General features: G+C 34.1%; 1 protein-coding gene across 4 annotated transcripts in view; it reads right to left on the reverse strand.

Moving 5' to 3' along the window:
- The window catches only part of ARB2A (ARB2 cotranscriptional regulator A), a 425319-nt gene that overhangs the window by 96560 nt on the left and 310143 nt on the right, over positions 1-18616 (reverse strand). The gene's annotated exons all lie outside the window — the stretch shown is intronic.

Here is an 18616-nt window from a genome sequence, read left to right on the forward strand (position 1 = left end):
TAGTGTTTACGTTAGTTCTCAAAAGGTTAAGAAGCTGATTATAGCTAAAATCAGCTTTGCCCGAGGCTTCAGGGGCTCTGTGTAATCAAATTAGACAAGCAGGGCACAGTGTCACCTAACACAAACCAGTGGCACTTTCTTCTTTGCTCTGACCCTTTCTCCCCCTTTTTTACTGGGGGAACAACTCATGTTTTATGCCAGGGTTGGGGAACCTGTGACTGTAAGATCACATGTGGTCTTATAGGTCCTTAAGTGCGCCCTTTGACTGAATCCAAATTTTACAAACAAATCCTTTTATTTTTTATTAATACATTTTAATCATCTTTTATATTTTTATTTTCTTTTTAAAATGAACGTATTTAAAATATCAAAGAATAAAATAAATCTCAGTGAAATGATCCTCCCAGATTGACCTGCACACAATTAGAACATTAGTAAAGCCATAAAGGCTAAATTGACAGCTGCTACACTCATGATTTATTTCTAACTTCCCCTCCTGACTGATGCTACTACCGTTCAAGGCTGGTTGGCGAGAGTTTGTGGGGATCGAGTATGCCAGTCTATTAGCTTTTGACAGCAGTGTACTATGTTTCTGTTTGAAGTGGAATTTGTGAATAGTTGCATAGCTTGATAGCATTTTTTAATTCTGTCTGCTTAACAGCCAATCACATCAAAGAAGACCAAGAGAACACTGAAGCAAGAAAACAGATTTTTAAAATGAAGATTGGTAACTGCAATATTATCTTCTTTCTGCTAAAGATAAGATTATTTGCTTGCTTTGTGATGCTGCAATATCAACATTAAATAAATTCAATGCTCATCAGCATCATAACACTCATAAGGACCACAAATATGTTAAATTAGGGAAGAGGTGCAAAAGGTTGTATTGCAGAAATTAAAAGATGAAAAGCAAAAGCAAAGACAATTCTTTCAAGCAGCAATAAGACCTGGAAATAATGCCACAGAAGCAACTTATAGAGTATATACTTGTGAAAAAAGGTAAATCATTCATTGATGTAGAAATTGTGAAAGAATGCATTCTCAAAGTTGTAGGATGCTTAGACCTGGATAACGTTTCAAAGTACAAACAACTGCCTCTTAAAAGAAGAACCATAACTGACCAGCAGCATGAATTAGCCTTCAACTTAACAGAACAACTTCATGCAATACGTCAAAAGGAAAATATATATTATTCTATCTCTTTGGGTGAATCAACTAATACTACTGACTTGGTGCAGGTTTTATACTTTATTCGGGTTGTAACAGAGGATTTTCTTTGCTACGAACGGTAACTCACTTTGGGCACTCTTGCTAACAGAACATGGGGAATATATATCTTCAACAAATTTCAAGATAAAATGTCACGAAGTTGGGCTGAATTTGGCAAATTTAGTAAGTGTATGTATAGATGGTGCACTTTCCATGACAGAAAAATGTGAAGGGTTTATTGCACAGATAAAGTATTAACAGATCTAGATGCTCTTATTTCTTTTCATTGTATCTTGCATCAGCAAAAAACTCTATGGCCAACAAACATATGAAAAAATGCTCAACATCTCTAATCATCAGGGGAATGCAAATCAAAATCACAATGAGGTATCACTTAACTCCAGTGAGAATAGCTTTTATCAAAAAGTCCCCAAACAGCAAGTGTTGGCATCGATGCAGAGAGATAGGAACATATATTGCTGGTGGGACTGCAAACTAGTACAACCTCTATGGAAAGTAGTATGGAGATACCTCAAAGAACTAAAAGTAGACCTATCATTTGATCCAGCAATCCCACTACTGGATATCTACCCAAAGAAAAAAAAGGCATTCTATAAAAAAGACATCTGCACTCAACTATTTATAGCAGCACAATTCACAGTTGCAAAGATGTGGAAACAACCACATCTTTGTGGTTGTTGGCACATTGTACAAGTGCCCATCAATACATGAGTGGATAAAGTGTGGTATATGTACACCATGGAGTCCTACTCAGCCATAAAAAAAATAGTGAACTAATACCTCTTGTATTATTCTGGATGGAGCTGGAGATCATTCTTCTAAGTGAAGTATCACAAGAATGGAAAAACAAATATCACATGTACTCACCATTAAATTGATACTAATTGATCAACACTACTGTGCACATATGGGAAGTAACATTCATAAGGTGTCGGACAGGACAGGTGGAAGAGGGATGGGTAAATTCACACCTAATGAATCCCGTGTACACTGTCTGGGGGATGGGCATGCTTGTAGCTCTGATTCAGGTTGTGCAAAGGCAATTTATGTAACCAAAACATTTGTACCCCGGTAATACTCTGAAATAAAAAGAATCTCTGCTAACGTTACTATTTTAAGACACACTTTGCAACAAATTATAACTATTGTTAACTATATTCCTGCAAATGCAACAGGGCATCCATCAGTTTCGTAACATGCTAAAGCTGAAGGATGAGGTATTCAGTGTGGAATTGCCATATATTCTAAGGTGTGTTTGCTATCACAGAGACAGATGTTAGCCAACATTTTATCTCTGCGAGGATAGTTAAATTTTATGAAGAACAGAACCAGCAATGTGAATTATTGAAGGAAGATTTCTATAGGAATGTAGTATTTCTGTGTTATATCATGTCAAATCAAAATGACTTGAATATTTTTTTGCAAGGTAAAACGAAGTCTATAATATGTGACAAAAAAATCTAAGCATTTAGAAAAAAGCTATCTTTTTTCAAAACACTTCTTCAAAAGGAAATTTCAGATGAACATTTTCCCCAGGTAGCAAAGGTCATCGATGAGCAGGATGATATATGTGAATCATTTGAAGAATACAAGTTGTTATAGACATATTAATTGGAGAATACAATGAAAGGTTCACTGACTTTGAGATTCATGACAACACACTCAAATTAGCATTTCAACCTAACCTAGTTGATATCACCAAGACACCTACAGAACTACAGATAGAATTGATTGAGCTCTCAGTAGATGATAGTTTAAAGTCATTGTTTGATGCTAAGAAAGATCCAATTGAAATACGCAAAATGTAGTAAAATACCCATGCCTTCAGCAACATGCCCCCAAAATGCTTTCTTCCATTTCAACCACTTATTGTTGGGATTCTACATTCTCCTACCTAACAAATCAAGACACCTTTTAGGTCACAAATGACTGATACCCATCCAGAGGATCAAACTGAAACTGCAGACCTTCAGGCTGCAATCAAATATTCAAATGCTTTCCAACAAAAAGCAGACACAAGTTTCTTGAATGCGGCCTTATTTGATTACAGCTAATTTACTGTGGCCCTTCAACATGAAAATGTTCCTCACCCCTGTTTTATGCTTTTACCAGACAATTTTAGAAGGTGTGTTTTTAATAAAATTGGCATGCAATTTCATAAGATGTCCACCTGTTTAAAAGTAATGAGAACATGTAGAGAAAACTTTGAAATTTTTCTTTTTAAATTTTACTTCTCAAAAAGAAGTTTACATTTAGAGACACGGAGATGTTTTCAAGAAAGTATTGTCACAAAAGGCAGGTGACAACATTATCACGTGTTTGTGATATTACCGACACTTTCTAGCTTTATGTAGACAGTTTTGTTCTGCAGAAAACTCACAATGGTTTATCTGCCTCAGAGAGAACTCAGAGAACTTTATAAACATGATAGGTAACCCATTAGCATTTCTAAGAAATCACAGGAAGCCACTTTGCTGAGTGATAGCTCATCCTCTTTCCATCTCTACTCTTTGAAGCCAGGCAAGGTGAACTGGATAAGAGATATATTTAAGAAGGAGGTTTAATAAGGTGGGGAGAAGAGCAAACCACTACTTCTAAAACACTCTTTCTACAGGATGCTATATTAAATATGCAAGCAGTATTAGTCAAATCTAAATCTTGCTACTTTTAAGCCCTAAGGGAACAAAATCATGAACACTGAAAAGATATTAAAAAAGAAAAGAAATGGTAAATTTAAATAAAAATCTAAAATCTTGTCCTTAACAAAATTTATAAACCATTGTTAAAACAATAGGTAAACATTTGTTACCTTTATATTCCCAAATTTCACTTTGAACTTTTGGTTCAAATTCTACATTATTATTACTTTGCTTGAAATACAGAACCAAAATGAATGTAAATATCCTACAAATGAGTGATCTGGAGAAAATGGGTTTTGCTAATGATTTATTCTGGGCAATAAAATCAAAACTTGTTATTTTAATTGATTAAGTCATAAAGAGTTCCCAGAGAAGTCAAATCTTGCTATTTGCATAGTCAGACAATTTCTGCTAATCCAGCAGTACTTAACAAATTCACATGTGGTTAGCTTGTCTTGCCATAGCTGTATATCACATTTCTGTGCTGCAAGCTGTGCAAAAAAAAATCAATATGCCAAGTTTAACAAAAGGACAGAAAACATGATGCTCTCCTATATTTTCAATGAACCTCAAATGACTCTGCTGTTCATACTCAGTACAATTTATGGCAGAGAAATGTATTCTTCAATGAAAAAAATCTACAATGGAATGAATTATATAAATTCAGAACTGAAGTTCTGCCTTATTCCATAAGAACAATTTATTTAGAAGATTCTGACATTCTGATTCAATGTGCACAGTATAATCAGCCATTCACAAGGCATATATTTTTCTTGATGAAGGCTGAAGTAATGCATATTCTTCAGATCAAAGAAATGTATGCTGTCTATTTATGATAATACTTTGATATACATATTTAATTTAGGTTTTGGAGACTTTTTTCTAATTTCTCTTTTCACATGTGAAACTTACGATGAGATAGTATCTATTGAGCAAATGCTTTAAATTATAACACTAAGAAAAAAAATCCCAGTGGATCCTGAGCTACTGCATTGGTTAATTGATTCTAGATTTTTACATCTTCTTTTACTGCTGCAGAAGTACATTATGTGTGGAAGTAGATTAGGATGAAAATGCTAAGAATGAGGTAGGAGTGGTCATGACCAATAGGTCAGCAGAGAGCGGTGCCACTTCTGCCTTCTCAACTCAGTGATGTGGAACTAAGTGTGGCAAAACAACTAGGAAGTTGGACTTCAGCCAAAGGATTCAGAACTGTTGCCACAGTTGCCTTTTTTTTTTGAGTAAAGAGAGAATTGGCTTTGGAATCTTTAAAAGGGCCATACACACAGAAAATAAGAAAGCAAAACAATACACATACACAGAGGAATTCACTTACACATATGGAAAATTCTTTGGTAATTTCTCTTCATTCTAATAAGCAGCAGTGAATGGAATAATGACACTTAGCTGAGGAAAGTATGTCACTGATCAGTACTGAATGTATAAACTATTATATAAAACACACTCAGAGAATTATACTTGTTCCTAACTTTCTATTAATATGTCATTTATAAGACAGATTTCATTCATAGATTAATATATCATTTAAAAGAGGATAAGCATAAATTCTCAATCAGAAAATAAGAATGTAATGATTTTGTACTGAATAATATTAACGTGATAAATAGTCATTTTAGTATAATTCATATTCTTATTTCAAAATAGAATATGGCTCAGAATAGTGATAAGAACATGGCTCATAATAGTGATAAGAAGTTTTTGTATGGATATTCAGGAAACTCAGAATAACACAGCTTGGAGAAAAAAATATACCAAGGCATACAAATCATAAATTAACTGTATATTAAAGTAGACTCTTTAAAGTCTATAACTACACTGATAGTCATATGTAATGCCCAGTTAGTTGTATGGCCCTTAGTATATAATCTATTCCTAGGAAATGAGAGATTTAACACTTTTGAAAAATGCTTAGTTATTCTAACAACAATACAAAAAGGGTCTGTCCACTTTACTTCTGGGAAGTGGTTTATTATTGAGAAAAATGTAACATGTTACTGATTTTAGGTTAAATGATTCAAATGATTTTCCCACCTTTATGGATTTAATATTTTCCAGTTTTTTCTCAACTCTCTAAAGTCTCTTTGGTAGTACCTCCTCCTTCTTCACTGGAGATCATCTATTAATGAGATGTCCTTGTCACTTTATTGCCAATAAATCAAACCTACCGATTCACTTCTAATGCAGATGCCTGATCTCTGTTCTTTGGGCAACAGTGACAGTTCTCTATTAGATATCTTCTTTAGACATCCTCTCATTTCTTTAAACTCAGTTAAGTGGGGCTCACCTTTACTTTTCCTAGTGCTACTTCATTTCTGCAGCATCCCCTGGTATTCTCATTTTTTGCCTACCCATATGGGAGATTTTTCCATAACTTTTATATTCCTTAAAATATAAGGAAAAAACACCTTCACAAAATTATCTACCATGGCAATAGGCCAAATATAAACCAGCTGTTGCAAGCTGAAACATTTGATCTGAGTTCTTAACCTTTAGAGTGCTTATTTAATTGTCTGAATTAAGGCATTAGAAGAAAATGTCAGAACATGGAAATTATCTACCTATCTAATATTTAGCATGATCAGAGAGGTTGAGCTGGCCCAGAGCCACATATTGGTTAGTGACTCTTATCTTTCTGCACTCACATTGTGTTTTTCTAGTCCCCTGCAATTATTATGCTCTTCAAAACAGATTAGGGAGAACTATCAATTAAGAAATTTCCTACAAATAAGATTTCCACTGCTTTGAATCAACATATTCCTTCTGTTTCTACTGTTATATCTTCCGTGCGCTTTTTCATCGCATCTCATCATGACTCCTGGGTCCTTTTCTTCCTTGGTTCTCCCTTCCCTACATGCCTGTTAAAAGACATGTGTAAAGGCTGTCTTGCTCACAAGCTGCTATGATCATTATTTCCTTATAGAAACTGTTTAAGTAAAACTTAACATTTCAAAATATCCACCTGCTATTTATCTCCCAAAACTAAAATTTTAACTTCTCTTTTTCCTACCTGTTTTGTTCCCTCCCTTAAGTAATACAGATTAAAAAAAAATCCTTTGGTTTCTATTTTCAACACTCTGAAAATTCATTTGGTTTCTCACTCTTCTAAAAAGCTTCCTTTCTCATTTTCCTTATGCTTACTTTTCTGAGCATTTCAGAGTAGGTTCCTTTCTCTTCCAATCTTTAGCGCCAGAAGAAATGTGCATGATTTTGTTGTTTTCTCTTATCTACTCAGGCCATCATGCCTTTTCTTTTCAAATCCCTTCACTACACCCATTTATGAGTTCTTTGTAAAACCCACCTAATTATTTGACTGCAGTCAATAGCCACATGCTATTGCTATCACTTAATCTTCAATTCTCTTTCCTTATGTCCTTTAATTTTGGCAACATAGAACCCTAGAATTGAAGTAGATATGAAAGATTCTTTAGTATAATCTACCCAATGTAAAAATTCCCTCAGTCAAATTCTTGAAAATTGGTCATCAAGCCTTCATTTGACTGCTTCAAAGGACAGAAAGCAAGACTATTTGCAATGCAGCCCATTCCACTTCTTAAAACAACTCAACCATCATAGTGAGCCTATTTATTTTCCGAAATCTACAAAGACTTTGTCATCATTTCTATTCAGAACCTCATGTATGATTAGGGTTGAGAATAGTTAAATCATTAAAGTCTTTTGTGAGTTCTTTTGGTCCAATATCTTTAAGATCTAGATGCTACCTACTAGATCTCAAGAGATTCTTTCCCCCAGTGGTACTGAATATTTACCAACTGTACCAAATACATCAATAACTTAAAAATTTTAATTGGACCATTAAAAGAAAAAATGAAAATTTTCAACTGGTGCTAGTTCTACAGTTCTCAAGAAACTGGTCTACATAAAATTTTAGTGCCTTGTAACAAGAAAGATACTTGGTTAAAAGTCTAGGACAAGCCCAAATGTTAATACTTTAACTTTTTTTTTTTGGAGACAGGGTCTTGCTTTGACACCTGGACTAGAGTGCAGTGGTGTCATCATAGCTCACTGTAACCTTAAACTCCTGGGCTTGAGTGATCCCTCTTGCCTTAGTCTTCCAATTGGCTGGGACTACTGGTGCATGATATCACACTTGGCTAATTTTTTCTATTTTTTGTAGAAATGAGGTCTCAGTCTTGCTCAGGCTGGTCTCAAACCCCTGGCCTCAAGCGGTACTCTCACCTCAGGCTCCCAAAGTGCTAGGATACAGGCGTGAGCCACTGTGCCAAGCCCCAGTATTTAAACTGTCATGCAGCAAGCAAACTATACATATTCATGAGACTTTATTTCTCTTGCTGAGAAATCATATGCTCCTAAGAATTACATTTCAGGCATTTCTGATGGACAATCCATATTTTAGACTTCCTCCTCTTTACTTCATTGATTTACAGACCCAAATACCAGACTCACCATTGTATTTTTCATTTTGTGATGCCTAACTAAGGTGGTAGGTATACATACAATATTACCTACATGTGCACATTACACTTTTGAAATAAAAATAAAATACATTATATTTAATGTCAACATATCCCTTGGCCTTTGGTAAAAGGCATAATTTTGGAAGAAGTAAATAAATAAACAATAAATATGGTCTACTTTAATGGTCAAATTTTAACATTAAGCAAACATGCTAACTCCCTGGACTGGTTTAACTTTAGGATTCATTGAAGAGGTAGTCTTTAATTTGATAGGTTTGGGAGAGAGAGGGGTGGGAAGCAGAGGGGTGGAACCTCGTGAGGCAGCTCTGTAAGATGAATTGCTGTCAGGGTGAAGCGGCTAGTTACAGTAATAGCTGGAAACCGTAAGTGTTACAGGCTTTGAAGTCAGTTCAGCTTTGATGTCTTACTCTCATAGTTAATCGTAAGATAGGATGGAAGGGAAAAAAATAAGACTTTTCAATACTGTCCTTGGTGTCTGTCATAGCTTAGGAAATCCTGGCATGAAAAAGGATTGGTGTATTATGTGAAGTTTAAGTAAACATTTGTACCCCTGCAATATGCTGAAATTAAAAAAAAGTATAGCATTGGTCTTCTCTTTATTTTTTTAAAAAGTTTTAAATGATTGATAAGGTAACTAAAATTATTTGTTAGTATGAGGTAAGTACATGGATATGCAGAAACTCTTAAATTTGTTATTAGAACATGTGAATCAATAAGAACACACACTAATGATGACTTGGATTTGTTACTATGCTAGGTATAGCTTATATCAAGTTATATAGATATGGTTTCCAACCTTGAGGAACTTATTAGCACAGAATTTGCTGTAGGCAGCTAAAAGTTCATAGGAAGGAGTCTTAGGTATCGTTTAGTCCAAGACCGAAGTCTAGAGAAGACAACTCATTTTGGAAACAAAAGACCAAACTGCCACAAGCACACATGAATTAAATAAACCACAACCAATAGTATGTAGAAATGAAAGGACAAGAGCATCTTGTGAGTTCTTAGATCTAAGAAAACTTAGGGAATTTCACATTTAGATAGAGCACTGTTTCCCTAACTTTAGTCACTTGTGAACACTTTCATGAATTTAGCCATATGCACAAATTACCAGCACTATTAAAATACCCAGTGTTTTCTTTACATCAACTAACTTTCTCTATTTGCCTAGTCCTAAACAATAATATCCATTAAATGGGTTTCAAGTATTATTCATATCTTTTTCTAATACATGTTAGAATAAGCAAATAACTATTAAAATAAAAAATGGTTTATCCATGGACCACCAGTGGCACATGCATGTAACACTGAGATGAAAGACTCAAGGGAAGAAATACATCCTTTTTTTTTTTTTTTTTTTTGAGACAGAGTCTCGCTTTGTTGCCCAGGCTAGAGTGAGTGCTGTGGTGTCAGCCTAGCTCACAGCAACCTCAATGCCACCATGCCCGGCTAATTTTTTCTATATATATTAGTTGGCCAATTAATTTCTTTCTATTTATAGTAGAGAGGGGGGTCTCACTATTCCTCAGGCTGGTTTCTAACTCTTGACCTAGAGCAATCCACCTGCCTAGGCCTCCCAGAGTGCTAGGATTACAGGCGTGAGCCACTGCACCCAGCCTGAAGAATACATCTTAATTAGTTCTTGTGGTACTGAAATGAGAACTATGGTTTTTAAGTCTTTGCTCTTAAAGTATCTAAATGTCCATATGTCCAGTGATCTAGGGATAATCTGAATTTTAAATATTCTTTTCTTTCCTTTGGTGTTGTGTGGTTTGATGATTTTCATCTTAAAAGTCTGTTTAGTTATTGAGGGCAGGTACAGTAGCTCACACCTGTAATCTTAGCACTTTGGGGGGCAAGATAGGAGGACTGCTTAAGGTCAGGAGTTCGACACCAGCCCAGGCAACATAGTAAGGCATCATCTCTACAAAAGATTAAAAAAATATTAGTCCAGTGTGGTGGCCTGTACCTGTAGTCCCAGTTACTCAGGAAGCTGAGCTAGGAGGATTGCTTGAGCCCAAGAGTTCAAGGTTACATTGAACTATGATCATGCCACTGCACTCCAGCCTGGGTGATAGAGCAAGACCTTGTCAACATACAAACAAACAAACAAAACTTTGTTTATTTATTGGGACCTCTCCTAGTTTACTTTATGAACAATAAATAATCTGTATTTTTAAAAAATAGTACAATACATATAATAGTAACGATAGGTTGAGACAAAAGTAGCAATACAAAAAGTTGAAAGAGTTTTCTTTTGACTCTTTCTCAGTAGTGCTATCTTGCTGCCTGTTGCTTTAAAAGAAAAGAAAAACACTTTCTAGCTTTGCTAGATAGAAAGAAACTACAGAAATAACCCTATACGTATGACTTTCATGGGAAAAGAAAAAGAGTGATTAAAGTTCTATGGCTTTCATATATGGTCACATGTTGGTATCACACAATGAGATGAGGAAGAAGCCAAAGCCAAATACTAGAAGAGAAGTGTTAACTCTACTGCATGAAAACAAAAGATTTCTCTGTTAAATTCTTATCTTTTAAGTGTATTAGAATTGACTGTAAACATACACAAAATCCACTGGTGGGCAATTAAATTTGAAGAAGTAGCCCATAAAAAGTGGAATATTCAGATTAGAATCAGTTACACAACATCTGATTTAATAGTTCGATTTTCAGTGTTCCTCTTATGATACATGTTAAATGTTCTCAACAAATCATGTTCCATAAATGTAACAAAATGATAATTTCAATGTAGTCTAAGGCTGGTAGGACCAGACCATTAAAGCAAATGGAACGTAATCTCTTCTATATTAAAAGGTTAAAAATCTGCAAGCATTTGTGACAAGAACTTTAAAGTGAATTTGCCATTCCCAAAGTCATCTCACTAGACTGGAAGGAGGAACTTGGTATGTGAGCAACAAATTATGGGAGAGCAACACCTCGGGGTTAGAGGGCACTGATGACTTCAACAAATCTCACCAGCTAAGGCAACAGATTAAGCTGGGGGATAGAATGCCCTACAACCTTAACCTGTTAATACCTTTAAATTCTTAAGAGTGACCTCCAGTCTGCTCTTTCATATTAGTTGTTAGTTACACTAATTACAGCTTAACGGTATTGTTGGCACCAGTTTTTCCCCCAAAAGACATGTAGAGAAAGGTTATCTCTAACAGCTTCAAATAACTTTGGCCAAATTCTGTTGTGCACATTAGGAGCACTTACCTCCAGTTTTGAATGGATCTTTTATAGACATCAAAGGGAAGACACTAAAAGCAATGTGTGTTTGTGGATTCTATAAAGCATTTCATAAAGGAAGCTATAAAAATAAGAACAGTAACTTCTCCTGTAACTAGAACTTTAGGATGATTTTAAACAAGGTAATTTATTTTATTTTTTTATGTTTATTTTCTACATACAAGGGCTGGTGATTTCAAATATAAGGAGCTGGTTATACCTTAACCATGCTAGTGAAGTAAAAATACCTAGCCCATGAAATCCCCTCAAAATTTATGGTTTTTAGAAAGGGATAATGAAATTTCTATTATGATCTTTTAGAACTGTTTTAAGTTCAACATTTACATTGATGTTAACCTAAGATTATATGGAGTTGTACATAGGATTCCAAAGCCCATTTACGAAGATTCAAATACCATCTGTGAAGCTGCAGTAAATTACCCCGTAACATTAATCTTTAAACAAGGCACTAAATCAGAACAGAAACATACCAAAGAGATTTAGAGCAAGCTGAATTATTGAGATTAATATAAATAGCTTCACACATAAGAACTGCAGGTTCTCAATACCACAATATTTTTGCTTTGAATGAAACATAAAGTTTCTTCTAAACCTTAAAAATAAATTACTAATATCTAAATGACACTGAGTATTTTTGTATATACAAAAAGAACATGAAAATGATGGGTGAATGGAGTTGTTAACCTAAGGGTGCTCTGAGTTAAGAAATACAATAATAAAGATCTGATTTTATAAGATAGACACATTAGGAAGTAATTGTTAACATTACAAAAAGAAATTTTGGTTTACAAAAGGGAATCTTTAAACTAAAGCTAGTGTGCTTAACAGACAGTGACCAAAAAAAAAAAAAAAATTGACTTAAATGAAACTCTTTTGGTAAATGAAGACCTCTAACAGTCAATCATAGTATTATGTGTCATCAAATTTAAGATACCATTGATTCTAAGAGTCATCATTACTGTATGTACCACTTAGGAAGAAAAAAGACTGTCAACTAACCTATGACATAATGCTTTCTTATCACACTGATTGTAAAATGTAGTCAAATTTTATCTAGTTAAAATTATGTCTTGTAATTAATGAAATGCAATAGTTTATAGTAAATTGACTCATCTATCAGTATATCTAATGAACAAGTTGTGTTTGTGAGAGCAATCCGAGTTTGAAATATAGTTACTGGGTGATAGAGTAGTCCTCCCTTATCCCCCAGTGGATGCCTGAAACCAAGGAGAGTGCCAAACCCTATATACACTATGCTTTTTCCTATACATATATACCTACGATAAAGTTTAATTTAAAATGAGGCACAGTAAGAAATTACCAACAACAAAAATAAAACAGATCATAACAATAGGCTAGTATCACTACTCTTGCCCTTTGGGACCATTATTAAGCAAAACAAGGGTTACTTGAACACAAGCACTGCGACACCACATTAGTTGGTCTGATAACCGAGATAGCTACTAAGTGTCTAATGGGGGGGTGAATACTCTCCCAGGCAGGATGCAGAGGGATGAAATGAGATTTCATCACACTACTCAGAATGATGTGCAATTTAAAACTTATGAATTGTTTATTTCTGGAATTTTCCATTTAATATTTTCTGACCAGAGTTGACCATGGAAAGCAAAATTGCAGGTAAGGTGAGGGGGAACTACTATATTAAATAATTTAATTGTACATAACACATTGAGAGGACAGTAACCATGTATTTTCTATCTTTTCTAAGGATAAAAGAGAAGGAACAGTAGCTCATATAGTGATTTAAGTTTACTTGGCTAATTTGTTGACAAAGTAAATGACTGACCGATAGTCCTGCTTCTTTCCACTACGGATTTAAGGCAGACAATCAGAAGGTCATATACAATAATTTGGGAAATGAAAAATAGAAAATCAGAATTGAAGAAAAAGAACAAAAACAAGAGGACTGTAAGAACCCATATTATTTTAATTAGGTGTAAAAATCATTTGTTAATAACAAAGTATGTTCTGGATTTTTATTTTCACTGCGATTTGAAAAAAATAAAACATAGTATGTTTATATGTGAAATTTTAGGGATTATTTTTGCCTGAAGCATAGGAACAAATGAGATGACAAATATACAGACCCTGCTAATCCCCAAAGTTTCCCTATAAAATAGATTATTACAATCTATTGTCATTTGTTAAAAAATAGATACCAAATGAAAGCATGATCAAAAAAAATTAAATATTGATAAAAATAACTTCAAAATATCACCAGCTCTCCCTCAAAAAGATTAATTTAGTTGTACCACCAGATAATAAAGTAGGATTAATATGAAGAACTAATGGACTATCTCTGTATGCTCACATGCCAAACTGGTCCATGGTACAGATGCCATTAAACTATCTTAGGATATACGTAGGTAGATGAGTGGGCTCACCTCAGGGATTGCAAATTCTGAGAGAAATGAACACTACTGCAAGAAGGCCCTTCACATAGCAGGCCTCAGACTTCATGTAGTAATCAACAGACACAGCAAAAATGACTTGGGGCACCATGCTAGCATTTAGAACTATTTCAGAATCATAGACTCACATACCAGTCAGTTGATGGATCAGTTTAAGTGTTTATAATAGAGGATCTCCTTGTGTTTAATTATCCCACACTTTCTTTTCTGTATGCATCAGAAGCTAAGTTCTGATTGTGGTACATATATTAAATTGTTCAAGAAACTGGATAAATTGACAAAAGGACAACTTGGTGAACATATCCAAAACCCTTCTTTGGGAAAGCCCTCCTTCTAAACTCCATATAGTCTTCATTGGACTGTCAGTCACAATGCCATGCCCCACCCCAAACTCCTCACAGATATGGGTACTGGTCCAGGCTGACCAAACATAGCCAATTCTAATATTCCATCTTGTTGGCTTTGGTGACATTTGGATGCTAGGGCAGACAAACACTGTTTTTCTAGGATTATGTTGAATAGAAAATGCTGCAACTGCTTGTATTACCCTCCCTGTTTGTACGAAAAAAGCCCTGTCTGAAAGAAAGAAAGAATGAAGGCAATAGGCAAAGAAAAGTAGAGAAGGAAATGGAAGGAGAGTTTTGTTTTTTTCTTTGGAAGGAGAGTTTTGATGATGGGTTTGAGCTCCCGTATCTAGTGGTACTAGAAAAACTGGGTTTTTCAGTTTACATGAATCATGAACCAATACCTTTATCTTGGTAAGCAGCTTGAATTGGAGTTACGTAACTTAAAGAGAGTTTACACTAGTACAGTAATTGAAAAGACTAGATTGTATTTAACTTTTTCAACTCCTATACAATATGACCTTGATATTCATGTATGTGTATCTGAATTCATGCATACATATTTGAATCTGTAAAACAGCTATGCAGTAAATTTTAATAGTGGAGTTTTTAAATGCTAATATGTGTTTAAGGGCAAGAAGTTTCTGGATTATCCATGTAAATGCTATAAATAACTAAAAAGGGTAGGCAATCCAAAGTAATTCATATTCAGTTTTCTAATACTTTATATTATAATAATGAAGGAAAGAGGGTTGTGGGAGAGGAGAAGGAATTTATTCTCCTGATTATGTTTTTCTTGGCACAATTAAGAGTAGTTTGCATTTGCTGAGAATATACTAGGTTGGTATTAGGAAAAAGTGACATAGAAAATGTACTGAGAAACAAGGGAAAGCTAGTCTAAGATTATGGTTTTGTTGTGGATTATTCTCTGAATAAACAATGTACTCATAAACAACTGAGAGTTAGATATAACTATCTCTCTTGGGTAAGAAAGCAGCATTGGACAAGAAAAGGTTTAGTAAATGGTTTTCCAGAATGCATTTTTGTATTGCTTAAGCTGTAACACATAAACCACTTTAAGAGCTGGTTGGAAAATAACTCATCTGGCATTATGATTCGGATGAGCTATATTCTACCTCAAGTTGAGTTACAAATAACTCCAAAAAAAAAAAAAACCCTCAGTGTTCTAGAATAATTAGTTAACTTCTACTTTCTGAATATTCTTATTAAATTCCAACATAGTTAACTTCTAGAAACCTTAAGTTATTAGGCTGTGTACCTTGTGGCTATTCTCTGTAGGTGGAAAGGGTCTAAAAATGCAATTGTCAAGTGGAATGCACTGAACATGAGCCCATTTCCTGAGCAGACCTTCAAAATTATTCACCTAACATAGGTTTCATTATATATATTTTGGGGATTTTTAGAAGTAATAGATATTCCTAAGAAATACATATGTCATTGCTGGGTCCTTATAGATTTTTGGCCTATCTTCAAAAAAAAATGTATCTGCTGAAATAACTTATTTTAACAAGTGTCACTGGTTTTTAGAGACAAAGCGTAGTGTCAAGACTCATGCATTTATTGATGGTCACTGACACTGGTGAGTCTGCATGATTTTGGGGAAAAATTAATCTTTTTCAAATTCTACATGGATGTTAAGAACTAAAACATTTTAGAATGTTTTGCAAGGATTAATATATATATTAAGGTATTTCAATATTCATAGATGAAAGTAACCTTGGACTTAATATTAACTACTATACACAATTTCCTCATTTCATAAAAAAAGCATTATTAAGAACTGTGCTGTTCTTTATGCTTTGCTAAGTTCTTTTCAATGATTCTTATAAAAGGTTTTTGCTGTTGTTCTAAGAATGACTCTGGCCAGGAGTATATCTATCATTTTAATTTCATGTGAGAATAAAACATAGATGAATTAATTATTTATCTTAAGTAAATTGTATGGTATGCAAATTTATTGATATCTACTCTATCTCCAGTATCATGCTAGGTACTCTCTCATATAATGAGCTATGGGCAGAAACAGTATGACTATGTTCCATGACAGTCAACAGGGTTTCCAATCAGATATATAGTTTTTGCAAACAAAGGGAACTAAGGTTCTATATAAGACACTGTTTTGGGTATCTGACAGTTTTTTCAATTACCAAACCTTCCCAGTAGTTTCTTTATGATATTGTAATACTTAAAGGAACTGGTTAACAGTTTTTTATCAAAAGTCCCCTAGAGACAACTGACTCTTGAGAAGAATAGGCCAGTGGATCTGCTAAACCACTGATTTCTCTAGATTTGCTGATCAGTAGTACCAAGGCAAACCATCAGGAAGCTTTATGTCAGTACTAAATTATTTTAGTTCTAGAAAAACAGGCCTTCAGAACATTAAAACTTAATATTATGACTTAGGCTATTTGACATAAGTCAGTACGAACCAACCACATGAAGAATGATTTCATGTCTTGAATGACAATAACAACATCATCGACAAAAGTACTACAATTAAAGAAATTATCTATTGTGTTGTTCTATGTCTTCTTAAGATTGACATATTAATCTGTAAATTTAGCATTAAGAAAATATTTCTCCTGATGCATTTTGGAAGGCTCATGCAATTACATTCTGAGGACTATATAACTTTCTGGCTATAGCTGTCAGGATTTTTACCACTACATTTAACTCTCCATTGCAGTAACTAATCATAGCCTAGATTTTCAGTTGAAATTAACTCCCTTCACTTTTCCTCCCCTTCCTGAATTTTGGTCTTCTCTGTCTCTCTTCTTACTTCCTCCACTCAACAGCTCCTACTTATCCTTCAAGTCTCAACTCAAGCTGTTCCCCGCTCTTAAGAATCTTCCCACATATGCCTCACTGAGTTATTTGCTCCTTTGTGCTGTTCCTTTGCCCATTCCTCTAACACTGGTCACGTGGTGAATCAATCCTTGATTTTCTCATTCTTTACTCTATCTAGCCTATGTGCTCCTTGTCTAATTCAGAAACTTCAGTGCCTGGCCCTTAACAGGTGCTAATTAGATATTCGGTCACTGAAGAAGAAGTACAGAGGTACAATGTCACTGTTTATGAGAACGTGAGGACACAGAACATGGAGGAGAAGCAGGAGTTAGGCTAAGGCCACAGCAAGGATGCTGAAAAATGGTCAAAACCTGCTCTGCTGTATTAAATTTTCCTTGCATGTTCTGGTCTACATAGCTCATATTTTATATAATATATTTAAAATATGAATATTAATATATATGTGTAGATGTTTTTAGAAGAATAATGTGAGAAAACAACTGCTTATATATAGTTTCAAAATTTAATAATATTTGCAGGAAAATCAGCAACATAAAATATGTACAGTCAGATAATGTAATAAATGTATAAGCATATTTGTGATTAGGATAAGTAGAGTTTTATGGTGAGTCTTAGAATGCATATGGAGGTAAACATGCTAAAGATTTATAGGATGTTCTGACTAAATGGCATCATTATTGTCCTCATTAAAACAATGATAAAAAAATCTATACTTGCATTTTAGTAGAAAGTGGTATTTCATTTATATATGGTTTTATTTCAACTGTAGTATCACTGGATCAACTGTGAGAAAATATTTAAATCTCACAAATTCAAGCACCTTCTGTTTCCTAAATGTTCACATGGTGTATGTATGTGCACAGAGAATGTTCACCAAATAAATTGTTTACTAACTAATGCAAGAAACTCAGTTTAAAAATAAAAATGATGTAATTTTTTATGGAGTATGCCATTTCTGGAAACTCAAATAAAAAGGATAAAGATTCTTTCACTTCTCATTTAAAAGCATTACATTTTTGTTAGTATTTTACTTCAAATTTCTTGGCCCAGAAGACAAAAATTTATGGCTCTAGATTAACTACTTTAATGATGTGACACACAGGCAGCAAAACATTCTTTTTTTTAACTTGTGTTGGTGTGATTGCCTTTTGAGGAGGGTAAAGAACAACACACTAAATCCCTGTATGGGAAGTTTTTCCACACCTCTTCTCTTTACTTGAAATCTCAAAGGTAATACATATTTAACAAGTAGACTGGTACCATAAAAAAATGTTTGAAATGAGGTGATCATTTATACTATCTGCATGTATTTAATGTCTGATTATTACAGAAAGATTGATTTGTAATTAATATTAATATATTTTAAAAAGTGTTTGATTTAGCAATATATATATATATATATATATATA

The sequence above is a fragment of the Microcebus murinus genome, chromosome 11, assembly GCF_040939455.1.
Source record: "Microcebus murinus isolate Inina chromosome 11, M.murinus_Inina_mat1.0, whole genome shotgun sequence".
NCBI lineage: Eukaryota > Metazoa > Chordata > Mammalia > Primates > Cheirogaleidae > Microcebus > Microcebus murinus.